The sequence below is a fragment of the Acinonyx jubatus genome, chromosome F2 (genome assembly GCF_027475565.1).
Source record: "Acinonyx jubatus isolate Ajub_Pintada_27869175 chromosome F2, VMU_Ajub_asm_v1.0, whole genome shotgun sequence".
In the NCBI taxonomy this organism is placed as follows: domain Eukaryota; kingdom Metazoa; phylum Chordata; class Mammalia; order Carnivora; family Felidae; genus Acinonyx; species Acinonyx jubatus.
Genome location: NC_069394.1, coordinates 43,037,733 through 43,055,468, shown reverse-complemented (window position 1 = coordinate 43,055,468; position 17,736 = coordinate 43,037,733). Strand labels below are relative to the sequence as shown.

General features: G+C 33.3%; 1 long non-coding RNA gene across 1 annotated transcript in view; it reads left to right on the top strand.

The window, feature by feature from the left end:
• LOC113600656 (uncharacterized) overlaps nt 1–17,736 on the top strand; it is a 74,307-nt gene that overhangs the window by 12,369 nt on the left and 44,202 nt on the right. Inside the window, exon 3 of the long non-coding RNA XR_003421762.2 lies at nt 795–851. This is a non-coding gene — a long non-coding RNA (uncharacterized LOC113600656). The remainder of the gene's footprint in view (nt 1–794; nt 852–17,736) is intronic.

Sequence of the window (17,736 nt, the reverse complement as noted above, 5' to 3'; positions counted from 1 at the left end):
AACTGTAAGCTGAGGCATTCAGAGCCCTGACCTCAAAATTTTCTTCCCCAGGAGTCAATGTCCTGTGCTGCCTAATATACAATGTTTGAAACCATGCTTTGATAGATGTTGAATTTTTGTTTCAGATGACAGTTAGCTCTGATCTGTATTGCTTAATTATAATTGGGAACAGAAATTCCAACTGCTCAATTTTATTTGAAAATTAATTATTAATTATTTGAAAATTAAAATTAAAAAATGGTTGTAGGAGAAAGGTGCAGTCTTTCAAAGAGGATTTGTATCACCACTGTAGGCACATTAAGTAAGGATGTAGAATCACTTAAACCTTTCCTGAAGCATAAGGACCTCAACTTTTGACTGTACATCCATGTAAGTCTAGCTTGAGAATACAACCTCTCAGGGATTTTTTTTTTCCTTTATCTGCTCAGAAACAGGGCAAAAATAGTTCTTTGAGAATAGAGGCATGAGTATATTTAACTTTGCTTCCTTTTTACACTGAGGTTCTCAACTCAACGTTTGAGAGTTTCCTATCATATTTCCCACCTTGGGTGAGCCCTGACTCCTAAAGTCTGTGAAAACCACTGAAGTTTCCAGCTTTGACATACAGTTTCAGGACAAAAACAGTTTCAGTAGTCTTTCTACTTGCTGAAATACAGCTGTTCCCATCAACTGTTACTGCTTAACACACCACCGCTAATCCAGGGGTACGAAACAACAATAATTTTATTAGAATCAAAAATCCTGTGGGTCAGGAACTTGGACTGGACTCAACAGGAAGTGCTTGTCTGTTCCAGAATGTCTGGGGTCTCGTCTGGGAAGTCTGAGCTGCTAAGGAAGGACACAAATGGCTGGTAGGTGGCATGTTCTCTAAGCTCTTCGACACAAATGTCTGGTACCTGGGTCAGTATGTATTGCAAGCCACATTGCACTTAGCTGGGGCTGTTGGCAGGAGGACCTATACGTAGCATCTCTGTGAGATTTGGGATTCTCACAACATATTGAGGTCACATTGCAGATCTGTGGCGTGGAAGAAATTATACTCACCTTTGGAAAATGTGACTTGCCATACCTTCTCTTATATTTGTGGTTGAAAAATGCTTTAATCTTACTAACTTTTGGGGAGATATATATATATATATATATATATATTGTTTTTAGATGTTTTCGGCATTAAGAATTAAACATGAAGAATTCCAGAGACCAATCTGGATATTTAGGTTCAATCATGTCACTAGGCATAGAGCTCTCAACTTTTATATAAATTTTAGAATCCATTTTTCAAGTGAAAATTTTCCATGAAAATCTTACTGGTATTTTTGTGGATATATCACTGATATTCCTGATTTTTAAATGCCTTTTTAATATTGTGTTCTCATTCTTGAACATACATATTACTAGTCTTTGTTACAGCTTGTTAACTAAAATTTTATAATTTTCTTTATTCAGGTCATACACATTTTTCTTGAGGTTTGTTTTTTGGGATATCATAGTTTTTGTGGTTTTATGAATGGTATTTACTATATGCTGCTATATTTTCTAATTTGCTTATGACTGGTTTGTGGGAAAGCCATTGATTTTGTATATTGGTCTTATATCAAGCTATTCCACTTGGTTTAATTTCATAGCTGTTGCCAATTGTGCTTGCTGATTATCTTGGAATTGGGGATCATGTGCAAATAATAATAGACTACCTTGGAATTTGGCATCCCGTATGAATGACAGTTATTTCTTCCTTTAACGTATATACCACTTTATTTTCACTATTTCAATAGCTAGGGCCTCTAACATAATGTTGAATAGTAGCAACAATAGAGAGAATCTTCATCTTGGTATCAACTGTAATTTGAAATATTTTTAATGTTTCCCCATTGTGAGATGATGTTCACTTAAATATCTGGCACTTTGTTAATTTAAAGGTGTTCTATTCTAGACCTGTTTTGTTAAATACTTTTATTATAAATGAATATTCGTTTCTATTAAATGTCTATCATTACCCATTGAAATAAACAAACATTTTACTGTTATTACAGTAATAGATTTCTAATTTGGGAATATACTTTATCCTATAAAAAACACTACCTAGTCATGCTTTTTTCAAAAATGCTCTTTAACTTGACTTGTTAATATTTTATATGGTTTTTTAAATCTATTTTATAAGTATAAATGGCACATTGTAGTGTGTGTGTGTGTGTGTGTGTGTGTGTGTGTGTGTGTGTGTGTGGTGTTTGCTATCATTGCTCAGTTTCGTTAACTATTGAATACACTAAGTTACTTCTTTCTTCTATTGCATGCAGTCTGCTTTGGATCACTTGAAAGTTCAGATGAGGCTTCACTTTATTTTCTTTGATCTAGAAATCTTTGCAGAAGATGAGAAATTGTTTATTTTGGAAGTCTTGCCAGAACTCACTATCTGGGCAAAAATTATTAGACTTGCTATTGCTTCCATCTCGTCTAGGGTTTAAGGTTTAATTCAATTGTTCTCATTTCTCTTGAACACACTTGGGAATTCATATATTCCTAAAGCATATACATTTTTTGTAGGCTTAAAAATTTATGGCATAAAATTTTGTACATTCTCTTATAATATTGTAAACTTTATTTAGTAACTTTGTCAACTCGAGTTCCCTTTGTATTTCTCCTTTTTTTTTTCATGGCCATACTTTTCAGTAATTTTTTACATTTATTTCTCCAAAAATCTTACTTTTGATTTCTGTTGATCAACTTTAGAAATCTTTTTATTTGTTTTTTATTTGTTATTTTGTTAACTTTTTTTTAATTTTACTGACTTCTGGTTTTAAAGTCTATGTTATTTTTGTTTTATATGTTTATTTATTTTTAGTTTTTATTGTTTTCTAATAATGCATTTAGGTTTATAAATCTTCTTCTGATTTCTGTCATAGACACAAAGTATACATTTTGATAAATAGTGCTTTTATCCTTTGAAAATGGTTTAAGGTTTATTTTTTTCCTAACAAAGAATTATTTAGAAGAATTTTTTTAATTGATAGGTTTGTAAATTTGGAGGGAGCTTGAAGAGAGCTATTTTATGTGTTAATTTCTTATTATCTTGCAGCGTCAATGAATATGGATATATTCATCTATGGTATCAGTTTCTGGTAGCTTTTTTGAGATTTATTTTGTGGTTTAGTACATAGTCAGTTGTTTTCTTTTGGTGTCCTATTTGTGTTTAAATCCTCCATTGAATACAGACTTCTATAAAATTCTATGTATATCTATTGGATCGAGTTTGATAATTATGTTATACAAATATTTTATATCTTTACTTATTTTTATATCATCAATTCAACAAATCAAAAGTTTCTAAAGGTAGGTATCAAAGTTTCTGACCATGACTGTGGATTTATTAAATTTTTGTATATTTATCAGTTTCACTTTAGTATTTCTCAACTATGCTTACTGGTACATAAAGAAACTGTACTGCTACAATTCCTATATTATATTTCCTTAGTATTCAATATCCCTCCCCCTCTTTAATTCTGCTTACCTTAAATTCTATTTGGTCTTTTGTTAATACTGCTATTTATATGGGAATGCAAGCTTGTGCAGCCACTCTGGAAAACAATATGGACGTTCCTCAAAAACTAAAACTAGAACTACCCTATGACCCAGCAATTGCACTATTAGACATTTATCCAAGGGATATAGGTGTGCTGTTTTGAAGAGACACATGCACCCCTATGTTTATAGCAGCACTATCAACAATAGCCAAAGTATGGAAAGAGCCCAAATGTCCATTGACAGATTAAAGGATAAAGAAGATGTGGCATATATATATATATACATAATGGAGTCTTAACTCGGCAATCAAAAAGAATGAAATCTTGCCATTTGCAACTACGTGGATGGAACTGGAGGGTATTATGCTAAGTGAAATTAGTCAGTCAGAGAAAGACAAATATCATATGACTTCATTCATATGAAGACTTTAAGAGACAAAACAGATGAACATAAGGAAAGGGAAACAAAAGTAATATAAAAACAGAGAGCAGGAAAAAGCATAAGAGACTCATAAATATGGAGAACAAACTGAGGGTTACTGGAGGGGTTGTGGGAGGGGAGATGGCTAAATGGGTAAGAGGCACTAAGGAATCTACTCCTGAAATCATTGTTGCACTATATGCTAACTAACTTGGATGTAAATTAAAAAAAATAAAATTAAGTATTATGTTGAAAAAGATAAATAAATAAATAAATAAATAAATAAATAAATAAATAAATAAATATTTTTGCTAAAGTTCAAAAAAATATATATTGCTATTTATGGCCACCTGAATGACTCAGTCGGTTAAGTGTTCGACTCGGCTGAAGTCACTCAGGTCATGATCTCGGGATTCACGAGTTCGAGCCCCACATCTGAACTGTGTGCACAGAACCTGGACCCTGCTTTTGATTCTGTGTCTCCCTCTCTCTCTGCCCCTCCCTTCCTCACACTCTGTCTCTCTCTCCCAAAAGTAAATAAACGTTAAAATTTTTTTTAATATTGCTATTTATTTTTGTCTTAACAAGCTTCTGGTTTATTTGTTTTTCATTTCTTCTCTTATTTCCTGACAAAATGTGTCCTTTTGCTTCAGATAAGCTTTCTTACTTCTACTAAATGCAGTCTGCTTTGGATCTTTTAAATTTTCTCATAGTTTCTGGACCAAAAAGGTATATCCTTCTTGCTTTCCAATGCAACCATCAATATTTTAAAAATATTTTGGGGCACCTGGAGGCTCAGTCAGGTGACGATCTGACTCAATTTCCATTCAGGTCATGATCCCAGGATCATGGGATTGAACCCCATGTTAGGCTTGGTGCTGAGTGTGGAGATTGCTTAAGATTCTGTCTGTCCCTCTGCCTCTCCCCTACTCATGTGCTCTTTCTCTCTAAAATGAAAAAAAAAATTAATAATAAAATTTTAAAAAGAAAAAATATTTTTACTATGAACTCCAAGAAATAGAAACAGAAGGATAGGATGCGGCATTTACCTAGTGTGCCATTTTGATCCTGGTGCATTAATAGTATTTTAGGCTCTGTAACTTATCATATCTCAAGGGCATTATTTTTCCTTATAAGATAATAACTTTCATTTCATATTACAGAACATACAATAAAGTTCCATCTTCATGATATCCAGAAATAGGTAAATAAGGTGTTCTATTTTTGTAAGAATCTTAGAAAAATCAATAAATGGAGACAAAATAGAAATATTTAAAATTAGCAATAAGTAGTAAAAATACATTTTTTATTTTGGCAATTTGACTTCTCTTTGGTAAATTTTATTTGAAATCTGCTAAATGAACAATTATATCATTTGCAATATTACCTTACTTGGGTATTTTTCTATGGAAAACATAATTCTGAGATTCAATTAGACTTAAAAACAGAAAAGCTTGACAGTTGGTCCATTTTAATTATAGCAATGTATATTTTTTGAATTTCAATGGAACATGTTTTTATATATAATGTATTTGTTGTGGAATGTTAAGCTATAGTTGTACTCTGTAAATGCAATGAAGTGTTTTGTCAACCAGCTGAATGCATAAATACTGGACAAGAAAAATTCCTACAGCAACCTGATACTCACTGAATTAACCATATGTTATTCAGTTGTGGGAAATGTCCAGAATGAGGAATAGATATCACTGACTGCTTTCAAAGCAATTTTATCATGCTGGAACATCTACCAGAACTGATGCAAAAATCTGAGAGAAATAATTTTTCTACTTCTAAATGATTAAGTAGGTTAAGATACAATGGTCTTTTAAGTGTTCTACATCTGATGTAGAATCAGAGGCCCCAAATATCAATGGAAGCTATTATATTCTCTTTTCCTCTCAGCCAACTATCTTCTGTTATGCTTCCTGAAGGGAGTCATATTATAAGCCCAGAAATAAGAAGTTATAATGTGATACTGAGGCTCTTCTTCCTCCTTGATGGAGGGTGGTAGTGCCTAAAGGAAGTATGAAGAGAAAGATGGATCTTGCTACACAATCCACTTTGAGGGACTTTAGGGCCTTTCAAAATTGAATTTAAATGCTAGGTCTACCCAATCTATATCCAACAGATTGGGAAAACTCCTTAATGTCACTATTCCTTAGAGTTCTCATCCGTAAAATTAGGATAGTAATACCCTGTTCACAGTGCTGCTATAAAAATCTTACAAAATAATGTTTGAAAAGCTACAAGTACAGTGAAGTCCATGGTAGGAATTATATGGTTTTTTAATTTAAATTTACTCTAAATTACTTTTTTTTTAAGTTTATTTATTTATATTAAGAGAGACAGAGACAGCATGAGTTGGGGAGGGGCAAAGGGAGAGAGAGAGAGAGGCAGCCTCCATCCTGCCAGCTCAGAGCCCGATGTGGGCTCGAACCCCCAAAGCATCAGGGCCATGACCTGAGCGGAAACCAAGAGTTGGACACTTAACCGACTGAGCCACTCAGGCGCCCCTACCCTAAATTACTTTCAATTATAGAAGTGCTGTGCTAAAGAGGAGCAGCATTGCTATCTATGTGCTGGTATACTATTAGTCCCTTCAGATCAGTCTATTGGAAATAAAGCCACAGCAGACACAAAGTAGAAGCAGCCAGGGGATGAGAGAACTTCACTTCAACTCAAGTCAAAACAAAATATTCTGCAACTGTTCATATGCACAGAGTAGAGTAACCGCTGTAAGAAACAAGTGACAAATTTCAGTGGTTTAACATAGTAAAGGTTTATTTCTTGCTGACTTCACAATTGTTACAGGAAGGCAGGGAATGAAGCCTCTGCTCCATGAAGTCACCCAGAGAATCAGACATTTTCATCTACAGTTTCCACCATTCCTAAGTCTCGAAGATCTTGGGTAAATCCATTGCATATGGCAAGCATAAGTAAAAAAATAAAAATAAAAATAAATAGAGAAATACATGGATGCATTTTTTGGGACCATACATATAAGCAGTATGTATCATTTCCAAACTTTTCATACTACATTGGCCAGAACTTAAATCACATGGTCCCCCCTACTGGAAGAGGGGAGGCTTGGAGATATACTCTGTGTTCCCAGGGTGGAAAGGAAATAGAATTTAATAAAACACATAGCAATGCTTCTGCCACAGACGTTATTTGGTCAGACACTAGAATAAGGGCTAGGAGTCCACCGAATTTTTCTTTTTAATTTCCTCACCTAAGTTTTTTCATGTTCCTTTCATATGATCTTCACGTAAACATCCCGTGTTTGTTTAAACTGAAGAATAAACACAAGAATAGTTTATGATTTGGTCATCAGCTCAGCTCATCAGATCTTAGTTCAGTGCTGGATTCTTAGGCCCAGCTCTTTGTGAAGCTGAAGTGACTTAACCTCTCCAAGTTTCATTCACCTGGAAAATGTCTATCTAAATCACAGAAATGGAAAGTTAAATTGAAATAATACATGAAAATACGTTTACAAATTAGGAAACATGAGCCATTATTTTTACTAACGGAAAGATGGCTGAAAAATTACTGTAGTAATGACGTGGCATTCCATTACCACTCTGCCCTGTCTTCATCAAGTCCATTAGTATCCGTGTGCAAATCATGTTGTTTAAATGTCATATGTATATTTGAATTTCACATTTACTATATAGATGGAATCTATAGTTAACATTTTCTTGTACTGAGAGGGTTCAAATGAGCTATGATGTAAAAAATAATGAAGTCATCACAAGGGATAGGATCTTACCATTACATGGTGAGCCAAGGATTTGGAAGACAAAGATTCAAATGAAGTAAAGGGAGAAAGGAGTTTTTAAAGTTTTCTTTTTTAAAAGCTTATTTACTTTGAGAGAGAGAGTGTGTGTGTGCATGCGAGTTGGGAAAGGGCAGAGAGAGAGGAAGAGAGAGAGGGAGAGAGAATCCCAAGCAGGCTCCACACTGTCAATGCAGAGCCCGACACAGGACTTGAACTCCCCAACCATGAGATCATGACCTGAGCTGAAATCAAGAGTCAGACACCCAACTGACTGAGCCACCCAGGCACCCCAGAAAGAAGAGTTTTTAAAGGGTATATTGAGCAGGGGTCTGAAAAGTGGAGAATTCAAGTCGTTGTTAACATTATATTAGATATCAGAATAAGAAAGAAACCTAAGCATAGGGTCTTCCTTAGGCTAATTCTTCATTAAAGAATTGAAAATAAGGGGGCACCTGGGTGGCTCAGTTGGTTAAGCTTCTGACTTGGGCTTATGTTATGATCACAGGATTCATGAGTTTGAGTCCTGTGTTGGGCTCTGTGCTGACAGCTCAGAACCTGGAGCCTGCTTCGAATTCTGCGTCTCCCTCCCTCTCTCTCTGCCCCTCCCCTGCTCATGTACTGTCTCTCTCTCTCTCTCTCAAAAATAAATAAATATTAAAAAAAATTTTTAAAGAATTGAAAAGAGGAACTTAATTCTATAGCTCCTCTTTCATTCTGTTATAGACATTAGCAAACATACTTACTTTGCAATGAATCATTACTTATTTAATATTTACAACCCTGTCCTTAATCTCCTAAATGGAAACTTAAAATCAAATGGTCTTTCATGCAAATTGGAAGGTGATATGCCAGTTCAATGAAGTCCCAAGTTGTAATTTTTAGGTAGGTTGAAAAAATGATTCTTTCTCTCTCCTCTCTTACCTTCCATTTTGCCTTTCCCCTTCCTTCCCCCTACATTTTCTTCATTATTTTTCCACAAATTTTCTTTACTAAGTATGTATTTTATGTATTCTATAAAATCTGGAAACCACACAAAGAATATTCAACTATTATGCATAATGCAGCACTTGTTACCTCTAACTGAGCTAAATTTCTTGTAGAAAAAATTAGTTCTTCTGCCAATTTTCATGACAAATTCCTCTCCACCTGTCATGTGTCCAACGGTTAGTAAATTCATTGTCTTAATTTTTTCCTAGACCCAACCAGATACTACTATATATTTGCTTCATTTTAGTTTTCTTTTTTCAGAGTCAACTGACATGGTGATAGATTTTAAATGACTATTGTTCACCAAACTTGTACAAAACTATTTCTTAAACATTGGAAAACCTGGGTGCTCCGTCGGTTAAGCGTCCAACTTCGGCTTAGGTCATGATCTCACAGTTCATGAGTTCGAGCCCCATGTCGGGCTCTGTGCTGATAGCTCAGAACCTGGAGCCTGCTTCGGATTCTGTGTCTCCCTCTCTCTCTGCTCCTCCCCTGCTCATCCTCTGTCTCTCTCTCTCTCTCCTTCAAAAATAAAAAATAAGAATAAAATTTCTTAAACACATAGCTGTTTTTCTGCTTAAATGTGAGTTGAAGTGTGCATGTGTCTGTGTGTGTAAAAAGGAGAGAAAAAGCTAGTGTCTGCACAATAAATGCTCATTGTGAATGTTGCTAGTGACCGTGAAATTTTCTCCATGCCTCATGACTTCTCAATAGCTTCTAGAATCCATCTCCTATTTCTTCTTCCACTTTTCTTTTTTATTTCTTAGCTACTCCCGAAAGAACTCTCAGTAGATGAAATCCGTGAACTTATCTACTCATAGTACAAAAACAAAACAAAACAAAACAAAACAAAACAAAACAAAAAACCTGGGAGATAGCTTAATTTAGAGACGTGAGAGATTTGGCTTCACTATATTTTCAGTTGCCATTTGCTGTAGGAAACCAAAAGCTAACATTTAATCTTATGTATTTACTGTTTGTCCCTGTCTGACATGTCCTAAATTTTCCTCAGGCCTTGTCAGAGTCTGACAAACTTGACCAAAAACATGCTAGTTAACTGAGGAATGTATAAGTAAAATGACTTTTTGTTGTTGTTACTGTTAACGCAAATTGAACAAACGTTTCAGAATCTTTAGAAGAAAGAGAATTTTATTCAAGCCCAAGTTAGGACAGCTGCCTGGGAAACACACTTTACACAGGGAAGAAAGTGTTTTGGACAATGAACAGTTTTTACAGGGTTATATACTTTTTCACATCTTATAAAAGCTCAAAAGATTATAGATCAGCATATAGGCAGGAATCACAAGTGTTATCCTAAAGGAATGCAGTGAGCATGAGCATTGGTTCCTATCTCAAAGACGAGATGGCTTTCCTTTAGACTACTCATTCACAAAGCAGATGCACAATACGTGCGTGGAGGGCCATAAATCAAGCTTTCGGTTTGAACAAAGTTTATATACAGTCATGTTGACTTAGAAAGAAATCTAAGTGGCTTCCCTTGTATATCAGGCCTTTAGAAAGTTTCTGTCATCATTACTATTGTTAGATAACTGTATTACATATTCCATGCCCAGGCTCTGGCTGATAAGAGGCCACATATAGTGGTCATTAACATAATCCAGGTTCCAACCCCTTATATTTACGGGCTAAAAACTTTGATTTGTCAGTTTCCCAAAATTAATAACCATCCAATATTCTCTACAATGACTAATAATTTACAGTGAGTAATTTAATTGTTCAGAGTACCAGCTGCTTTCCTCTGTTTGACTAGCAAATTTTCTTGCTATATCTGAGTTATGTGGGAAGTCAAATTACTGGAAAGGTATCTGTGGCCTTCGATCTAGCAAACTAGTTCTAGTTAAATGATTTGAATGTACCATAGCATTAGACTGTAAATCAAACACACGTTCATGAATCCTATATATTGTACAGTATAACTTAACAGAGGAACCTTTTTTGCAAGTTCTTGAAAGGCACCACGCTATTTTCCCAAGTATCAACTGCAGTAATTATGTTGTTTCATATGGTTTTGTGGCTCTGTCAGACATATGCTGTGTCTGAAATTTACATTAAAACCTTTTACTTTAAAGATTTTTCTTCTACAGACAAAATACAACTACTTGGGGAAATAGTTGAGCCCATGTTAGTAAAATTAGCAACTGTATTTATAGGAATAGACAAGAATAGTTTATAGAAATAAACATAAATATCTTTCTCAGCTAATCTTTTTTTAAAGTTTTTATTTAAATTCAAGTTAGTTAATACACTCGAGTTAGTCGAGTGTAGTATTGGTTTCAAGAGTAGCATTTAGTGATTCATCACTTACATATAAAACCTAGTGCTCATCACAAGTGCCCTCCTTAACTATTAGTAATCACAACCTCATTTAAGATGAGAATTTTACTTAGACTTTAATTAGAATACACCTTTCTAACTCATTTTCTGTGAGCCCTGTGTCTCCTTAAGTAATTCAACAACTCAAGTTATTCCAATTACTTGTAGTTGAAATAATTTCTCAGGGCTTCATCTTGCACCTAGTTCTACTTTCCTGTTTCATACAAGGCAGACGAAAAAAAGTAGGAATAAAATTTGTCTTACTGGTTTTTTCCAAACTAATTAATGAACTATTTTTAGGAGATAAGTGGAATAGTACCCTGCTATCTCTTTTTTCCTTCTTTTCGATTCTTTCCTGGTAGATGACCATTTTTTCCACAATGAATTGCAGGGGACACAGCCATAAATCAGGTAATGATATTCATATGAGGATTCATGTTACAGAAGCCCAAAATTTTGTTCTATATTAGTTATTGGCCAAATATAGAAATTGGAGGCTGTATATGAGCATGCAGAGACTTACATATCCATGAAGGGAGATGACTGGATGGCACCTAAGGATTATAGTTAAGATAGTTACCCTCCAATAACATGAAAATAAAGGAAATGAAATTACACCTTGAAGGTGAAATTACAGATCTGGATATGACGCATGACAATCTACTCAAATAGTAGACCTGTTTTCCCAGGTGTATGCCTATCAGGAGAGAATGTAATGGTCAGCTGAAAAGTTAATTTCTCATTGTAATTTTAAAATGTGAATTGTCTTTCAGAACTTTCCATTTATTGTAATTTAAGATAATAAGGATCAACCTCCCTGAGTCTAATCGTTTTGGGGTAGGCTGGGGAGACCTCTGGCCCTGAAGCTTTGATCCAACCCATACAAAAGATGTAGCCAAAGGCTCTTGGTCTAGTCACGAGAAAGAATTCAAGGAAAGACATAACACTCTAGAGATGTGAGAATAAGTGAGCTGGAGAGAGAGAGAGAGAGAGAGAGAGAGAGAGAGAGAGAGAGCTGCACCCCTGGGATTTGGGTTTCTATCTTTAATTAACAGTTATTAACACAGGGGTAGAATATTCATTACTTGGGCTGGGGATTTATTGGAAGGAGGGTTTTGAGTTCCTTATTTGGTCAGGGGTTTCCAGCCTACTTAGTCAACCATCTTGGGCCTGTCTCCTTTGATCCAGTTTCTTGGAGTTTTGTTTTAAAGTGCTTCCAGGACAAGCCTCTGACTTTACTTGGACATGACTTCCTCTTTGCTGGCTTCTAAGCATCCTGTGAGAAGTTAACTAAATGCTTCTAACATAATCAAATATGGAACACTAAAAAGAATGACTATTTTTTGAGTTGCGTGAGTATTAAATATCACAAATTCAAGAAGGTAATATCATACAGGCCTCTTGAAGCATCAGCAGTTGGCTTACTTTGGTGATGTTCCGCCGACAAGTTCATTCCTACCTCTGTAGAACAATGATGTTTTCAAGGGATGGCTCTGTAAATATAAAATTATAAACAGGTGTCATACACTTTCTACATTCTCAAAAGGATTTATTCAATTTCTTAAAAACTAGTAAAAAGAAGAATTAATTATCTTCCAGAGAATGAGAACTTTATAAAGAATTATTTAATGTATATGCTTGTGTGTGTGTCATTTGGTTTTACATGATAAATATTTGCACTTCCCCTACGTAAGTAGCGCAAACATTGAATGGATACGATTATTGCCTTTGAATACCAGCAGTTTAAAGAAGCAGCTTGGTATGTTGGTGAGCCAATGCCAGAAGTAATTGCTTGGCATAGTTAATAATAATCAAAATTATAGCAGGTAAATATATGATTCACTAAAATTAATTAAAATTATAATTTCCTGAAAAAATGGTTAAAATTATCTATACTAATTTTAATTCAAAGACCTTCACAATACATTCATATTCTAGATTCCTGTTACCTATTAAAATCTTGTTTTTAAAGGATATTGAAAAACTTGGAGATAACTCCTCAAGTGAAATATCAGGCTAACAAACAGTATATTTACTATGATCTCAATATTGATACCGATAGATGCAGACACAAAGACACAGCATTAGAAGTGATATATGGTTCTCAGTATTATCTTGGGTGACATATTTGTGGTGTTTTTTATTTTTACCTCATACTTATTTATATTTTCTAAAATTGTTATATCCCAAAAGATGAATCAATGTTCTTTTTATATTTTATTCTTTTTATTGTCACAAAAGGAAGGAGAGAGGTTGAAAAGTATGTATGTTTGTATATATACATGGTGTTAAAATTCCATGCCACCTCTTTTGATGTTTAAATCAAAAAGGGCACGAGATATATTAGGTACATTTTACTTTATGCTTTCATGCTAAAAAGCAAAAAGTCTGTTTTATTTTCAAGTATTATAATTTGTTCAGTGATTTAACTCATCTAAAATTATTCTGTTTTAGTTTGACTCTGTTCTACTTAATCCCCAACATTTACTTGGGTAACATTGACACTTAATAAATAAATTGGTCATCTCAAACATCATCTGTTCCCAGAAGCTTCCCAAGATCCCCTGTGTGGTCCATGTATCAGTTCCTTGAGTTCTCATTACAACAAAAGATACTTCTCTCCGAACACTTAGCAAATTTTGACTGTAACTTTCTCAAAATTAGGGATTATGTCTTACTCAATTTCGTATATCTTGGAATATTATATGATGAATACATGTTGAAGTAAATATTGTAAAAATGTGTACCCCTTTTCCCTAATCTGTAATTGTAGTTCCATTCCAACCAAAATACAGCAATGATTTATTCATTTTTGGCAGTAGACCTGTAAAAACTACTCTAAATTTTATTTGGAAAAGCAATGGAAAATAAAAACTAAGAAAATTAGTGCATTGCAGATACAAAAATATAGGGACAAATTAGTGAAAGAGAACCAACAATCCAAAAACAAACTCTTTAGTCATGAGGATTTAATTTAATATGTGATAAAAAATAATGTCATATCTCAGGAATGGAAGGCTCAGTCTATAAAATATGTTTCTATTTTAAAATAATCCATTTAGAGCTATTTCAGCCCCAAAATGAAAATAAATTCCATGTGTATCAAATATTAAAACTAAAAGAAGAAATTACAACTATCTAGAATAATATATGGCACAATATCTGGATAATCAGAACCATTTAAGCATAAAAGTGAAGGAAACATCAAAAAGTATACATTTGACTACATAAAAGTATTTTTTTAGGAAAACCTCTTGTTTGGGGGTGCCTGGGTTGCTCAGTCAGTTAAGCTTCCAACTCTTGGTTTCGGCTCATGTCATGATGTCACGGTTTGTGAGTTTGAGCCCCATATTGGGCCCTGAGCTGGCAAGTGCAGAGCCTGCTTCGGATTCTCTCTCTCTCAAAATAAATAAATAAACTTAAAAAAAAAAAAACCAAAACGCTTGTTTATTAAAAAAATCAGAGAATTAAAAGATGAACAACAAATAACGGGAAGATTTCCATAAGTATTAATGACTTTAATAAAGCATTTATAATAATTGATTTTTAAAAATACTAATAGCTCAATTACTGAGGTTATGAAAGGGCAATACATAAAAACATAGATTAAAAAATAGAATATTGCTATAACAGTATTCAACATCGGTCAGAATGTGGTAAGATTGAAACATAATGCTGAGAATCCCGAAGAAACTGTATATTATGCTTTTACATTGTTATTAAAACAACAAAATGAAGAAATTCATTTTATGAAGATTTTCTCAAATGTTTATAACTTCCTTTTTATTTGTCAATAAGAAAATTAAATTAACAACAACATCTGCTTCTCTAAGAATCCCAGTCAATTGCGACACTAATATTGATGCTGTTTTTACTGTCATGCTCTTGTTTTATTTCCTGTGATTTCTCTTTGTGCTTTCTCAGATTTGCCAAAGATTTGTTTTTATTACTGGTTTTTAAATTAAAGAATACATAAAAATCAAGTTTTATTTATTGTACCAAGTAGGATGTATAGGATCTCAAGGAAAAAAAAAACAAAACTGTCTTTGATTAACTTAAGCCAGAAAAACTTAAACTTATTACTGGATTATAGAATTGAGAAACGTGAATTAGAGGAGCTTCGGGGATTTTAGAAGCAAGGACCCATGATAATTTTTAGGTTACTAGTAAGAGGGACTCAACTCCAGTTTTATATACCACTGTGGAGATTTGGATATTCTTTCAGATTTAAATTTCTAGAATAAAAAAAATCCAACTCCTTCCAAAAGGCTCATTAGTTCTAGTAGCTTTTGAAATTTTTATTTTGAGTTCCTAGGTTTTCCTGACATATACAATCATTACAACAAAGAAGTAATTTTGTCTTTTCTAACCAAATTTTCTTGTCTTATTATGTTAGTTATTACCTCAAAAGTAAAATGAAATAAGTTACTTAATTCTTAATTCATTATATTTCTGCTTACTTAATTTTTATGCCAGCTGTTGTTCAAGGCTCAGAGGATATAGCACAGAACAAAACAGACAAAAACTCTGTACTCATGAAGTTTACATTCTGGAGGTCAATATGACATAGAGACTAAAGCAGGAAAATAGGCAAAATAGGCAGAGCATTGTACAGTTTTAAGTGTTGATGATAAAAATAAAACATGGAGGACCATAGATAATGCTGTGGATGGGCTAAAAGTAATGGTAACAGGGAGAATCCCTCTCTTGTTCCTAATTTTAGAAGATAGACTCTCACTATTTAGAATGAGTGTTGTTTGTTGCTGTGAAATCATCCTTTTTATATATAATTAGTTTCTTTCATAATCACTTTTTAAAAATTAAGAATGGCAGCTAAATTTGATAAAATTATTTTAAGCATTCACTTATATATTCATAAGCTTTCCTCCTTTAATTCATTGATGAGGTTAATTATGTTTATGGGTATAAGCTCATTCTAGCCTTTCCAGAATAAACAACATTATCTAATAATGATTATTTTTATTTTTTAAATAATATTTATTTTTAAAATGCTAGATTTAATTTGCTAATATTATAGTTAAAATAGTATAGCTTTAAAAAATCTTTTTACCATTTATTTATTTATTTTGAGAGACAGTGAGAGAGAGTGGGAGACGAACATGGAAAGAGGGAGAGACAGAATTCCAAGCAGGCTCTGTGCTGTCAGCGCAGAGCCCAGTATGGGGCTCCATCCCATGAACTGTGAGATCATGACCTGAACTGATATCGAAAGTCAGGTGCTTAACCAACTGAGCCACCCAGCCACCCCAGTATAGCTTTATTTATAAGTAAAATAAGTCTATAATTTTCTGTTTTGTCTTATCAAATTCAAAAATTATTTCAATGAGGAGTTTTCCATCTTTTTTGTATGGCCTGAATCATTTAAATAATATCGGGATTTTCTCTTCTTCAATAAAATAGTAACTAGCATTTATAAGAAGCTTAATATATTATAGACTGTTTTAAGCATGTTATGTTATGTACATTAACTTGGTTAATCATGACTGTGACTCAGTGAGGTAGACATTATTATTCACATTTTACACATAAGAAAACTTAAGCACAGAGAGGTTTACAGAGCATCTCTATGTTTATGAGAGTGTGATGTTTTAACAAAAAGGTTTTTTAATGTTTGATGCTAAATAGACTTTTAAATTATTTCATGATCATTGATCTCCTCATGCTTTGTACCTCTTGGTAGATTTTATTAACTTAAATTTTGCTAGAAAAATAGCCATTTTTCTCTAATTTTTCAAATGTTGCCTAAAGTTGCCATTTTTCTTTTACAAATCTTTTATTGTTTGTATTATCCCTAATTATGTTTCTAATATTATTAAAATCATGTTTTTTGTTCTCATAACTTTGTCTCCAATCAGACTTATTAGGGGATTTAACTGTTTTTATTGGTTTTTCCAAATAACTTGCTTTCTAGATCTTAACATTTTATTAATCTCAACCTATATTTTTCTAATTCCATTTTCCTTCTATTTTAAAAATTTTTAAATTTACTAAGATGAATGTTGTCTTCCTTTATTTTTATCTTTATTTATTAATATTAAAAGTATTTAAAGCAATAAGGTTTTTTCCCCCATTTTTTCACTTTCAACCTGTTTATGCCTCTGGATCTCAAATGAGTCTTTATAGACGTGACTGTTTTCCTTTTGTTTATTTATCCATGATATCAATTTGCTTATTTTGTTTTCACCTTTTAAAACATCCCTTTGTTTCAATGTGTTTCATAAAAAATAAGCACAAAGCTGACAACTGCTTTTTTTAGAGGGGGAATTTATCCCATTCATGTTGAGGGGAACAAGATATAGATAGATACATAGATAGATAGATAGATAGGGATAGAGATAGAGATATTCTTACCACTTTAATGTAATTTTACCATTTATTTTACTTTGTTGCTTATTCTGTTTTTTTTATTTTTTCCTAGATTATTTATTCCCTTTTTTTTTACCTTTGTTAACTTAGATGTCCTAATATTTCTTCTTGTCTTTCTTGTTCTTGACACTCAATAAAAATATATTTTTATTGTATTACATCAAATGACATACTATCTCTGTCATATTAGAGCACTCTTTTTACTCACTGCCCCACTTTTCCAACTCCTGTCAAAATAAATCTCTTAGAATGCTGCTAATTTTGCTGTTCCCACTGCCAAATTCTTTAGTTGGATAGAATGAGGCTATGAT